Source organism: Sceloporus occidentalis, unplaced genomic scaffold, assembly GCF_023333645.1.
Source record: "Sceloporus occidentalis isolate IW3139 unplaced genomic scaffold, rSceOcc1.0.p SCAF_6, whole genome shotgun sequence".
NCBI classification, from domain to species: Eukaryota; Metazoa; Chordata; class Lepidosauria; order Squamata; family Phrynosomatidae; genus Sceloporus; species Sceloporus occidentalis.
Genome location: NW_028316986.1, coordinates 59860937 through 59875299, shown reverse-complemented (window position 1 = coordinate 59875299; position 14363 = coordinate 59860937). Strand labels below are relative to the sequence as shown.

Genomic DNA, 14363 nt, shown 5'->3' with positions numbered 1-14363 from the left:
CGGTCCTTTAGGTATCCTGGGCCCAAGCCATTTAGGGCTTTATAGGTAATTACCAACACCTTATATTGAGCTCGGAAGCGAATGGGCAGCCAATGGAGATCTTTTAAAACCGGTGTTATATGGCTGGTCCTGGGAGCACCAGTGACCAGCCGGGCTGCCATGTTCTGCACCATTTGCAGCTTCTGAGTTTGGTATAAGGGTTGCCCCATGTAGAGTGCATTGCAGAAATCCAATCTTGAAGTTACCAGAGCATGTACAACAGTTTCTAGGTCCCTCTGGGCCAGGTATGGGCGCAGCTGGCGAATCAGCCAAAGCTGATCTTGCTTTCAAGTAGAACTGCTGTCCCAGAAGCGTCCTAGAAGTACAATTCTGCTTTAAAACAAGGTGTGCGTTTACTGCACCAGTCATGGAAAGATTAGTGAATCCCAAAGAGGGCATTTTTGAGTGAGATCAGCACATGCACAGCCTTAGATCTAGTGGATCTGAAGTACCTTCATTCCTTACAGAAATTCAGGAGCTTATTCCATTAACAAATAAGCCAGTTTACCTCTTGCAACTTAAATTCAGGATCAGGGATGCTCCCAGATGTTATCATACCTAAATTGCCACTGGTCTAGCCAGGATGCTGCCTTCCGGATGCATCCTGGGTTGAAGCCTCACTCAGCCAGCACTTTTTCAAAGTCGGGGAGCTTCCGACTTCAAAAAATTGGCCGGCTGAGCAGGGCTTCAACCCAGGATGCCTCCGGGCAGCTGCATACTAGCTAGAGAGGTGGCAATTTAGGTATGATAACATCCAGGGGCATTCCAGAACCTGAATTCAAGCTGCAAGAGGTAAACCGGTTTATTTGTTAACGGGATAAGCTCATCAGTGTCTCTTCCCATTTGCATCAGACTTGTGCTGGGGTAACTAACTCATTTCTTTAGAACTAATGGAAGGAAACAGAAAAAAGTAAGACAATACTATTTGAGTTCAAGCCCATCCATGTCTCCTCCCCCACAATTTATGGAGTAGGATTTTGGAAGTAAAAGATCTGCTGATTTCCACCACTCTTAGGATTGTATTGAAAACTTAATACTGTTTGAAAATAACAAGTGGTGAGTGGTGGTGTACCAGTATTATATACTGTATATTTAAAAGCCTGCCTAAATAAAATGATTGTCAGCAAGCAACTTTGATGCTAGAGAGTCATGAAATGTTTTTTTCTTTCGGTCCTTGTGCCTTTTTCTAAATGCAGAGATAAGATTGTTCTATGGCTGGCCTTTGTAAAATCAGTTTAATAATTAATTGTTACTTTTTCAGATTAATATTTCTGTGTGCTTCTTGTAGACTAAAGCTTGTTTTCCTCTACAGGTTCCACATACATATACTTTGTTTCCCTTCCTTTTGCTGTTTATGATATCCTTATCCAGACTACAAATAAATATTATTCATGTTACAGATGCATCATTTTAAAATGGCAAATTTCTCTGTACTATACTCTTTAATATGTTTTATCTTTGGGTCTGTTTTAGAAATAGATTAATGATAAAATGAATCAATAACTTGAAACTCCCTTTGGAAAAAAATTGCATTGTTTCTAGTCCTAATGAGATGCTCTTAAGTACTTCAGGATGTTTGTGCTAACTGTGCAAAATTAAAATAGTTCTGATTCACCGCATTCACCTTCCCCTTGGCCCACCAGTTTTTATTGAAGTGCAAATATTTCATGTCACTATCAGCAAATCTATTACCTATTCTCCCCAGCACCTTTGACTTATAGACTTCTTCTATACAAACCAGAGCAGATATTCTGTGCAGACAATTTAACTCAGCAATTTCAGCCAAGAACAGGACAAACAAATGCTGCCTTAAGCAATCTGTTTCTTCTCCACTCTCTTTTAACTCTTAGAAATTAGGGTCCAACTAACCTGGCTTAAGTACAGGATATATGCAGCTTGGTGGTCATTTATTTTTGGAGTTCCAAGAATCGAAATTGTGGAGAAAAGGTGGGAAATAAATAGACAAATACCAGTCAATAGTGCTATGTATTCTGGATATTATATTTTCAAGTTATGTTGCAGATACACTTATCTGCTAGAGGTGGAGTTTTTTCTGTGCTTGGGTAAAGTATGCTTACTCACTAATATGCATATTACATGGGGGAAACTGGAAGATTAAACTGGTCATAATTCAGGGTCATCCAGAGCATTAGGGACAATTTCACAATTGCTTTTCAGACAACACTGCACTCAAACAGGTTAGAATCCAAACAGAAAGTGAGGTGAATCAGGGACTAGGCATTTTTGGGGAAAATACGGTGTTTTCATTTCCAGCTCATTCACAAATTCACTTCCTTCATGTAAGTACAGTCGTCTGAAAACCATTTCCCATGGTTCCTTTGCTGTGCCAAGGAGAAGGAGGCAGCCTTGTTCTTAAAGGGACATACACACACACCTCCTTCCCTCACGTGACGGGTCTCCTCCTCCTCCTGCAGCCTGTAAGGAACAGTTGGTGGGAGAAGGCAGAGAGAGAGAGAGAGAGGACGTTTTGGAATTCCTCCTCTACAAGAGGGAGAAATGGAAGATATGTCCCGGAAAAGGAGGTCATCTGGGAGTTTCTGCCCTCTCTGAAATTAGGCATGTTTATGGACCAGCCACCTCCTCTTTCTCTCTAGTGTGTGTGTTTGTGTGTGTTTCTATGTGGTTTTATGGGAGTTTGCAAAGGGAAACCTCAGCCTTCCTTCCTCTGAAACAGCTTCTGGGGCAAAGAGGATTTTCCTCCCCGTTTCCCTTTCTTCTCTGGAGCATATGTGTGTATGCACATATGGAAATGACAGCTTGGAGCATGTGCAAAAATGTTATTTCCAAGCTAGCAACGGGATTTGTCTTCATCTGTCTGAAACCCAAATTCACTTTCGACCCACTTTCTTGACTAAGTAATGTGCTTTTAACCCGTTGTTGTGCTCTGTTTGTGATAATCATTAGTGAATTTGCTTGCTTTACCAGGATGCCAACACTTTAACTATTTTTGGGATGGAAGCACATAGGTCTGTGTGATAAGGTCATAGAATCATAGAACTGGAAGAGACCACAAGGGCCATCCAGTCCAACCCCCTGCCATGCAGGAAATCCAAATCAAAGCATCCCCGACAGATGGCCATCCAGCCTCCGTTCAAGCTTGTTTTTCCTTTATCTCTATGGTCCAGGAGATCTTATAGGTGAAACACAGATAATTTAAGAGGTCTGCCAATACAACCCTCTCCTGGGAATATGATGAAGGCAGTTCCTCGTCAGCTTGATTCTGTGAATCAAGAAAATGGAGATTAGTGCTGCCCGGGCAGTGGGGGGGGGGGCTGTTCAGGCTCATCACAAGCTCCTGCTACTCCTGTGAATGCTGAGTCCTAGCTCATGACTATGTCTGTACTAGTGCTATCCTGTAGTTTTGCAGTTTAACCTCAGCAAGGCCTAAGAAGGATGGAAGCATCCTTGTCCTTTACTTGGCGTCATACACCAAGAGAATGGGTACTAAATGCTTCCTTTATTATTTAAATGGTCTTGTGTCCTTTGAGTATGTGTTGCCACTTGGATAAAGTGGGATCTCCTTCTTAGGTCATCTGACAATAATAAGAAGAGGCCAAACAACAGAATCAGAAAAAGTACGAATCAAGATTTTCACCACTTGGTAACTTTCCAAGGTAACTCCCAATTTACACTTCTGAACATGAGCAAGCATTTTGGAGACATTTTCTTTTCCTTGGCCGTAACTTCAGTACCTTTACAGGAGTTAAACTTCACTGAGAAGGATGCCTTCCTTTGAAGGAAGTCTTTCGATCCAGCCACACATTCCACTGGCTAAATGGAAGAGAGGCAGTTTTCATCAACCCCCCTTCCTTCTATGCCCCACCCCACCCTTCGAGAGCCCACCAACCATCCAGATTTTCAGAGGTCACAAGGACTGGAGGAAGAAGTGCAAATTAGCAACAATTGACTATCTTACAGACTGAAGAGCCCCATGAGTGGAATGCTGATCATGGGATTATCCTGCCAAAAGAAGCAAATTAAAAAGTCAAGCCATGTATTTGATCTACTCCTCCAAAGGAAACATAACTGATGAAACCTGGGGTTGCCACTTGATTGATTTTAAATTGACATGACTACCTTTTCCATTTTTCATTCAAGACTGTGTTTGATGAGGACCCTACAAGTTGGTCCTAAAATCAAGTATCACCACTTCAACATTAGTACAGTTTCCTTCTTTGTTTAGCCACCCATTTCTTTGGAGTGGGACAGGTAAACATACAACCATAATTAAAATACGTCTTCAGCAAATCATAGTGAATGCCCTTCCCATTGACAAGTGGAAATAGTTGCAGTGCTGTGATGCAGATTCTGCAGGCGTTATTCTACAAAGCAATTTGGGGTAGGTTTTTATTTACCAGTTACTCCTCCCTCAGATCCTATATCCCACAAATGCAACTCTTCAATACAGTAGGCAAGTCAATTGAGTTATGCAAATGTTTAAAGCACTCTTAAAACAATAGACAATATCAAATATTTATATGTTTATATTAACATTCTCATGAGCAACAATATTTTCAAAAATATGTTTTCAACACTACCATTCAGTGTACAGGATCGGAATGTTCATGTAATTAAAAATCCAATCCTAAATAAATTTCACTGAAATGAACAAAATTTAGACACATATGCACAGTTTCTTTATACGCATACTGACTACGGTTCTATTAGATTTGGTCACCAGAGCGAAGAGTGAGGGTTCCATTCTTTTCTACAATGCCACAAACACATTGCTACCTGTATCAGACTGCAAAATTCTTGCTTTTTTCCTATTGGACTAAATGGGAGCCACTGAAAAATTAAGTACCCTCTGTCAACTTGTACATCTGGGTAGTTTTCATATTCTTGTAATTTTGAGCATGGACACTTTTGTATATAGAAAATAGCTGTCAATTCATGTAGTTTTTGACTTCGTTGATCTGGAAAAATTGTTTTTCAAGATGTTCACATTTGTAAGAATCAAGTACTCTTTTAAAACATTAATAAATTTTAGGTCAAAAACACTGCAAAAACAATCCAGTTTGAGACTGCTTTAACTGCCCTGGCTCAATGCTAGAGAATTTTGGGAACTTTGGTTTTGTGAGGCATTTAGCCTTATCTGTCAGAGAGCTCTGGTGCCACAATAAACTACAATTCCAAGGATTCACTAGCACTGAGCCAGGGCAATTAAAGCGGTCTCAAACTGGATTATTTCTGCAATGTGCTTTAGACCACAGGAAATATAAGGCTTTATTAAAATGACAATAATGATTCAAGAATCTCCTTCATTATTTTCAAAATCTTTTTAAACAGTGGCACTGCATATAAACTTGAAGAAATATGAAGTTTATTGAAGTGTTATTGTCATTTTAATGTTATTTCTCAGTCACATCAAGCCTGCACCTCATATTTTTTAGACTTGAATATCAGCATTAGGAGTACCAGTCAATACAGTAAGAAAACTAGGGTTGCTTAGCATGAGTCATACCAAAATCTAAAAACTGATTTTCAGAAACCAGTTCCATAAACCATAATCTCTACCTCTTCTTTCAGGACTTATATCTATAAGTAATCATTTTCTGGATATAGCTTTTAGAGCACTGTTGTTATCATATATCTTCAAATTGTTTCCAACTTATGGTAACCCCAGGGTTTTATGGCAAGATTTATTCAGAAGGGGTGTGCCTTTTCCTTCATCTGAAGTTGAGAATGTGTGACTTGCCCAAGATCACCCACTGGGTTTCCATACCTAAGCGGGGATTTTAACTCTGTTTTCAAGGGTCATAGTCCAACACTTAAAGTACTACACCATACTGTCATTCTTTTTTTAGAGTATATAAAGTGAGATTTCAAATATCTGATAAGAAGACAGCAGAGAATAAAGTATTTTACTCATGTACCTTTGCTTCCCCATCTTTCAAACATGTATGGAGAAAGAGTTTGGGAAGGCGGCAGTCCTTTGGTTTCAGAAGAATTGACTGCTCCTATTGCTAAGAAAATCTATAAACAACTCCCTTTACATCCCAAGTCTACAAGCATCCATCCATTTGACCTACACATGACTATGTATTGAATTATTCTAACCTGCTTTGTTACCCGGAAGCAGATGATCCATTACAAAAGCAATAACAATATAACAGGTGCAAAACAGGATGTCTTCATGGTAGAAGCCATATTTTTAGTATGATCAAGAGTTTCAGTTCCTTTCTTACTTCACTATGCACCACAAACAATTGCTTATTTGCTACTTAACACTTCTGCATAATACCACCACATCAGCTGCAGTAATCTCACCAGTAACATGGCTGTCAAGTACCACTTTGAAATGATTCACAGCAGCAGTATCTCCAGTGTTGTAGATCCTTATGCCAAGATCCCCACTCACTTCATTGTTGGTACACTTATCAATTAGGTATTTACCTTTTTTAGAATCTATGCACATGGAACTACTAGGGGAGGGAAAGATTGCTAACTCCAGAAATCCAACAGTCATTATGTCCATGCAGTGTTATGCAAATTACACATTTAGCTACAGCATTCTGGTTCCTGATATATTTCCAGATATTTTGAAATCTAGTTCTAGTATTACCATGAACATAACAGTTCACAAGATATGACTATAGTGTCTTTGGAAATCTATTCAAGGGGAAATCAGATCTGAATCGCCAGATAAAACTACTCAGCTAAAAACCAGAAATAATTAAGAGTAATACCAGTGTTACTGACCACAGTATAAATGTAGGATGACTTCAAGCTACAGATGCCTTAAGGTTTTATTCAAGATATATTCAGTGTGAAAGTGTTCATTTTACTGGAACGAGTATTTATGCATTATGGCAAACAAGGCTTGTTATTTAGCGATATGCCCTTTAGCAGAAATGTTACCCAAGAAGCCACACATCTAGCAATCCAAGTATCCATAGTAACAGCCTGTATAGCAATTGAACTTTACTATTTATCTGTTTTAAAATTATTCTCAGATAGAACTGCTACAGATTTGAATTAATCCACATCTGAGTCTACTCATTTCCTTGATTTGAATGAATAAAAATGTTTACCCCAATTAGCACTGAGGAAATGATTTGCACCAAATAATTTACCTGACACACTCAACTTTTAATTTTTGTGTGGAGACGAAACGCTAGCAGGCTAGGAATTCTTGAGGCGTATTCAAGATAACTACTTGTCACGGTTGTATTTTTTTTTTTAAATCAACCAATTCAGCCATTTTGTTTATGAGAAGGTTTAAAACTACTAGACAAGAGCCAGTTTGCAGCCAATTAAAATTCATGTGCTTATTCATTTCACTTGCAGTAAATTTCTCCTTCCTTCAATAAAGTAAACTTATATTTAAAGAAAATACTATTCTTATGTATTTAAAAAGCTCTAGGCACAGAATTTCCCCCAAATCTTACCTAGACGTAAAGCACTGCAGACATAAAATGGATCAATCAACCTGCACACAGTATTTTCTTTTCATTTATTTAATAAATGAAAATTTATTAGTTGCTCCTTACATGAAGTTTTCAAAACAATTTCCAAAATGTAAGGGACACAATAGAATGGTTCACAGAAAAAGCAAGTAACAGAAGAATAAAATAGCAATATGACAGCAGGGACACTAAAAAGACCTGAACAAATACATAGATTTTAGTGCTGACAAGAAAGTGATGCTGCTGCCAGAGAAATCTCTCTGGAGAGAAAATCCCAAGGAATTGGGGTACCATAACTTTAAAGGTTCAGTCTCCAGTTACTCGGAGGAGTTGATTTTCCAAAAGCATTCAGGCTTCAGCCTCTTCAGAAATTAATCAGTGCTTTGAATTATATCTGGATATACTGTAGGTATATGAAAACTGCCAACATGTGTTTAATGCATTCATGTTGTACCAATTTATAATTTGCTACCTTTTTGTTTTTGTTTCTGCATCAGTTGTCGTTTCCAAACAGGCCTCAAAAGGTGTCCCCAAGTATAACAAATTGCTACAATCTAAAGCTATCCAAAATGCTGAACCAACTTTGAGGATAGGGTTCAGTACTCCAAGTAGCTCCTTGAAAATCCAGAATGGATTCATACTTCACCAGCACAGGAGCTATTGTATGTTACTACAATTGTGGTTAGGGAGCCTCTGTCTAGGAAGTCTTGCAGTTATGCTAAAGTCTTGCAGTTATGCTATTGAATTGTGAAAAAAATGTAATCTCCCCACAGTCACTGGAGCCACCAAAAATAAGGCCACTTCCAGACTGTGTATCTCATCTTTGGAGGAGGGGGTGTTACATCCTATCCGGGCAAAATAACACCCCTCCCTGAAAACTCCCAACTTACTGCACCCAGATGATACCTGCTGACTTCTTCCCTCTGTGCATTCAGCATAATTGCTGAAAATGGTACAGCATAGGTCTCCCATGCACAGTTGGAATTCTGCCACATATAGCAAGCATCTATAGGTTTCAACTTTTCTAGATGAATGCAAACGGGAAGTCCAGGGCCAGTAAGCATGTACAACTCCAATTTCAGTTTCATAATTATAACATACACACAACCCATATTTGTGTGATTAAATCAGGTATCCCATTATTTAATTGTTGAAACAAGTCCTGAAAGTGATAATTACAATGGTTGTTTATGGCAATATCAGCAATTGCATACAAGCATGTGAGATACCAATCAGAGAAGAATCTAAAGACTGTTATCCTGATTGTGTAGATGAAAATGGTACCACTGAAAATGGAAAATCCATCACTTTGGGACTTCTGATTCATTTCACTAAGGAACATGCTCAAGGCAAGTAAGTCTAGCACCTTTGCTTTAAAGCTTGTTCACAAACATCAAAATACAAATCAATTATTATGAAAGTATGTTCAAGACAACTACTCAAAGTAACTGCATAAAATACTTCTGGTTAGGAACAAAATAAAAATCTACATTTTTTTTAAAAAAACAACAATCAGCATGAAAATATTTGTCAGTATAATACATTTCAGATAACACTGAAACCATAAGTAATTTTTGCCCTCAGTCATAAAGTGCTTGAACTGAGAGAGAGTCCCCCTTTTGAATATAATCACTTACTTCTTAATGCAGATCAGAGGTTTCAGTCCTGTTTACTGTAAATAGATAAATGATGTGAGCTTTGTTAAATGGGCAGATGAATTTCCTCATGAAATCTATATTTGGAGTTTCATGCATTACAAGACTAGGAAATGTGATGTGTTCTGGTGAAGATCTTCCCATGCTGGTCTGGACACAGCTATTTAATGCCATTTGCCTGAAAATATATGTATGGTATTTCCAAGGATGTAGCTATGGGGAGGGCGTGTACAAGGAGGACAATGTTCCCCTTCAATAGGAATTCTGCCCCCAACGGCGTTTCCTTCAAGACCCAAATTTCTAGCATCGCAGTTAACTGAAAACTTCAGAGGAGCATTTAGAAATTCAGTTTAGGTATCTAGAGAAAATGAGCAGGCAAAGGTACTAAGGGAATGCCAACATAGAAAATCTATGATTTCTAGGTTGAAATATTTTCAAAGGCTCATTCTCTACAATGCTAGAAATTTAGCAGTTTTTTGGGGGAAATCATTTTGGCAGGGGCAGAATTCTTATTTGAGGGGGGCAATGAACTCAATTGTTTCCCATGACTACACCCCTGGGTATTTCCTTTGTACTCCTCTAAATGTTTTTCTCCACAGTTAAGCTACATATACTGAATTCCAAAGAACTGCAAAAGAAGGATTAAGGCCAAAGTGAAACACTTATCACGAAAGTTTGTCAGCAACAAAAAAGTCTTTCATGGGACCCCGTTCCAGTAGCCATTTGAGAACTAATGTTTTACATGTAAGGGTTTTATGTGTTAGTCTTCTCTACTATTTTTATTCTGTGGCTGGCATCCTGTTATATATTTATGTCATCATAAACTGGCCAAAGATCATGTAAATGTGTATTGTGATGTTAACCAATGCTAATATTCTCGGGAGGGGAGCAGAGATGGAAATAAATCTCCGGGGACAACTGTGCAAATAGAGACAATAGTATGGCCGATGCATCATGAGCCCCATTGTGCCATATGCATCAGGGTGCAATGGGACCTATTGCCCAATTGGGACCAGAATGCTATGGGACTCACTGCACAATTGGAACTCCCACTGAACAATAGGACACTACACTGGACCCCCCAATCTGCATCATCCAATTCACTAGAAGGGTTGCTTGTCCTATCAGGGATGTAACTATGACATAGTAAAGTTACAAATTGTAGCACAGGATCTTGGCCTGTGTTTTCAATGGTAAAATTAAAATTAAATGGTTTTAATTTTATGAACAGTTTAATATCACTATACTTTAACATTGATCTTTTTGAACATGTTTTTAGCCATGCGTGGTTTTATTTCTATTTCTTTTTTTATCTGTAAGCTGCCTTGAGCCTGAATCATGGAGGGGAAAAGGCAGGGTATAAAGTGACTGATTAAAAAGTAAACTACAACATTTTCAATTCCACTTACTTGTGAGTGAGATATGTTGTTCTGCTAGTAATACTCAATAAAGTGAGTCATTGTACCCCACAAAAAGGGTTTCTGTATATATTTTTCAGTATCAGTTTGAGATTTGCATATTTTTTTTCTACAGTTAACTACACGTGTCCAGCTGCAAGAGATCAATGGGGTAGGGAGGCATCAGTGGACATTTTCTCCTTCTCCCATACATGAGTTTCATGACAAAACATTGTCATAGGACATTTCTAGCAGCACATGCAGGTCCCAAGTCAGAAAATAGGTTCCAGGTTACACCCCAGTTGTCCTCAAGCCCAGTCTAAGACAGCACTCCACGCAAGAGAGTATTAAGATATTATTCAAGATGTTATTAAGATATCAAACAATCCACACACCAGGGACGTAGCCAGGATTTTAGGAAGGGGGGGGGTCCAGACTGAGTGCCACCATTATAATGGGGCTTGGGTGCAGTGGCTCAGCAGCACGCACCATTCATTTTTCTAATGGAGGGGGGGGTCCAGACCCCAACCCCCCACCTTGGCTACATCCCTGCACACACCAAAGAATTATACTGTGCAAGTGAGTTTTGCACAGACTATCAGCACAATCCTATACACTTCTAGTAAGACATAAGACTGATTCAATCTAGCAAAAACTATTGTCACATAAGGGAGTGTAGGATTATATTAGAAACTTATGGAACAGTTGCCTGGAGCACTTTTCCCCCTTCTCTGCTTCATTTATTCAGCTTAAGAAATGCTAGTCTAGAAGAAAAACATTGGACAAGCTTCTTCCTCCAAACCTTGAAAGGTAACCTTTCCCATAATAGCTTATTTGATCCTTACATTCCCTACCTCTATGTAAACTATTGCGTAACAGCAATTTTTTTCTGTTTCACTTGCTTCTGCTTCCCTGCATTATCTCTTTTGTGTTATTTGCAATCTTTCTAGTTCATCTTTTGACTATGATACTCTCTAAAGCACTATACAATACCAGCAGCATAATTAATTTTTGAAAAATGAATAAAAATAAAGCAGCATGTCATGTTGAAGTAATTGTGGCACAGTCAGCAAATTACTAGCCTGTGTAATGTCAGATTGTGTATAAGAGCTCATGCTAGTTGAGAATGTGGTTAACCCTTGTTAACAGCTAACAAATTAATTAAAGCTTATTTTCTTCACATGTTAAAGTGAACCCAACCTATACTGGAATAGTGTGTTTGCACCTCATCTTAGTCTCTTTGTTTCTTCAAGGCTGAGTTAAAATGAATACAAATTAGCTTCTATCTGAAAAGAGAAAAAAAAGGAACAATGAAATAAATGTCATTCACAATTTCTGATCTCCCTGGTCAGAGTGAAGACTTTTGATAAAAGGCTGGTACTTTGATGAGTCAAAGATAGAATATTTAAAAGGAAGCAGTTGTATTCATACAAAAACTGTGCTTATCTTGATCACAGTCAATGACCGAAATCCTATTGGTACTGTCAACTACACTACACCTGTTGAAACCAATGTTGCTTGGTGAGTCAACTCTTATACAAATTCCATAGATTCAAAGGAGTTCAAAGTTGGGCCTACCAATGGGATTCAGGTTGAGGTTTTATCACACAAGCTCCTTTCTCACCACAGTCATACTAGTAAAGGGAACTGGATATATACTGGTTTTGAAGCATTCCCCCTTTGCACACATCTTCACAATAGTGCAAATGGGGCCTTGAGCTTTCTTCTGCAATCCTCCCCACCCAGCATGCCCTTCAGGGTTTATTTATTTATTATTATTTACATTTTTCATACAATTTCAGAAGTATGCTAATACAATTTATTTTAAAAGGAAAAGGAAAGCAAAGGCTCTTGACCTGATATCCCAAAGGTCTTTTAAAAATCAAATTGGTTTCTTGCTTGATTTCTTTTCTCCCTTGTCCTGCTAGACTTTAAGTGTGGTGTATTAATAAAAAGACAAATCTATAAATCAGTTCAACACTTTTCAAATAATGCTGCCGTCCCTTTTTGAGTTTTCAGATTTGTACAGATTATTTATAAATGTTGTTTGCATTATTCTTATTTTAACCACAACCATTGATTTAAAGATATTACTTCTATTTAATAGTTACCTTTTATGCTTTTATTAATTCTTGTGTTTTACTTCCAAAATACAATACAATACAAGAACATAAAATACAAATGAAAGAGGGATGTCAGGGAGGAAAGAAAAAACAAAACTGCAGAGTTAAATATGGAGAGCATAATATATTTGACAAGAGAAGATGAAGGGGCAAATACATGTAAATTAAAAGGTATATAAATGTATATAAAATGTACTACAAGCAACTTGCAGCTCAATGGAGTAGAATAACAGCTAAGATGTAGCACATGTTCCCAAAGAGTTACTTTGGTAGCTTGCTATTTTTTGTATTAATGAGCTCAAATGAAGTTGCTTTTTTCATCTGTAAGAGACATAGTTGCAATTCAGTATATTTCAATGGGATGAAAAGGAGTGTCAGCTTCTTACTCATTCATTACTGGATTACAGCACTATGATTCCACTTTAACTGTCAGGGCTACTTCCTAACCTTGGCTTTATAGTTTGGTGAGGCACTAGAGCACATTGACTGAGAATTCTAAATAGCCGTCCATACACTGCAGATACTGAGCCACCGTGCCCTGGTGGTTTGAGCATTAGACTATGACTCTGGAGAGCAGGGTTTGAATCCATGGTTGGCCATGAAAACCCACTGAACAGCCTTAGGTGAGTCTCTCAGCCTCAGAGGATGGCAATGGCAAACACCCTCTGAACACACCGGCCAAGGAAACCCAATACAGTAATAGATTCACTTTAGGGTCACCATAAGTAGGAAATTACTTGAAGGCAAACAATACCACCATATGCTGCAAATCCCAGGATTCCATAGGATGTTGCCATGCCAGATAAAGTGGAATTATAGCATTACAATTGCATAGTGTGAAAGGCCTTAAATCTGAGCAAAGGGAGAGGAGGAGAAAGAATGGTCACATGGGTGGCTGTCTTGTGCTGCAACTTAAGGAAGGGGAGGACAGCAGCTAGGAATATAAGACACACAGACAATGAGTTAGGTTTGGTCCAAATTTTTAAAATTAGCCTATCTTTTCTGTTTTTATGAATATCCCTCAAGAAGATCAAGGCAAAAGAGCAAAGGAAACAAAAGGAGTGTGGACTGCTGCCACTGCGAGAAAGAAAAAAAGCCTGGGTTGTAGTCATAGAATTGTAGAATCATAGAGTTGGAAGAGACCTCAAGGGCCATGCAGTCCAACCTCATTCTGCCATGCAGGAACTCACAATCAAAGCATCCCTGACAGATGACCATCCAGCCTCTGTTTAAAGACCTCCAAAGCAAGAAGACGCCACTACTCTCTGTCTCTTACTGTCAGGAGGCTCTTCCTAATGTTTACGTGGAATATCTTTTCCTGTAGTTGCTCCATGTCCTAGTTTCTGGAGCAACAGAAAACACGCTGTATTGGTAGTAGTAATAAAACAAACCATCCTGTGAAAACCAAACAGTGATTCCAAAGAATTTAAAAACATTTGAACATTTTTAAAAACCCTACCTTTAAAAAACTCTTCTGTACAAAAGAGTTAATTTTCAAAAACCTGCCTAAATTAAAGGTTTTCTACCAGCCAGTGGGAGGAGAGCAGAAAGGGGCCAGCCTAGCATCCGGTGCATCCTAGGAGCAACTACTGGGAAGGCCCCCTTTCATGGCTTCCCCAAATGTGCATATGAGGATGGTGGGGTTGGGAGAAAGCCTTCCCGCAGGCTCATGGGAAGATATGCTCTTTCAGATAGGGAAGCTTTAATACCTGAAACCAA

At 38.6% G+C, this 14363-nt stretch overlaps 1 protein-coding gene across 7 annotated transcripts in view; it reads right to left on the bottom strand.

The window, feature by feature from the left end:
• The window catches only part of SMYD3 (SET and MYND domain containing 3), a 503325-nt gene that overhangs the window by 141712 nt on the left and 347250 nt on the right, over positions 1-14363 (bottom strand). Inside the window, exon 1 of one of the 7 annotated variants that reach the window (XM_089528396.1) lies at positions 9107-9165. The exons of the other annotated variants lie outside the window; for them this stretch is intronic. The gene's annotated coding sequence lies outside the window, so the exon portion shown is untranslated. Of the gene's footprint in view, positions 1-9106; positions 9166-14363 lie in introns of those variants that run through there. 7 annotated transcript variants of the gene reach the window in all.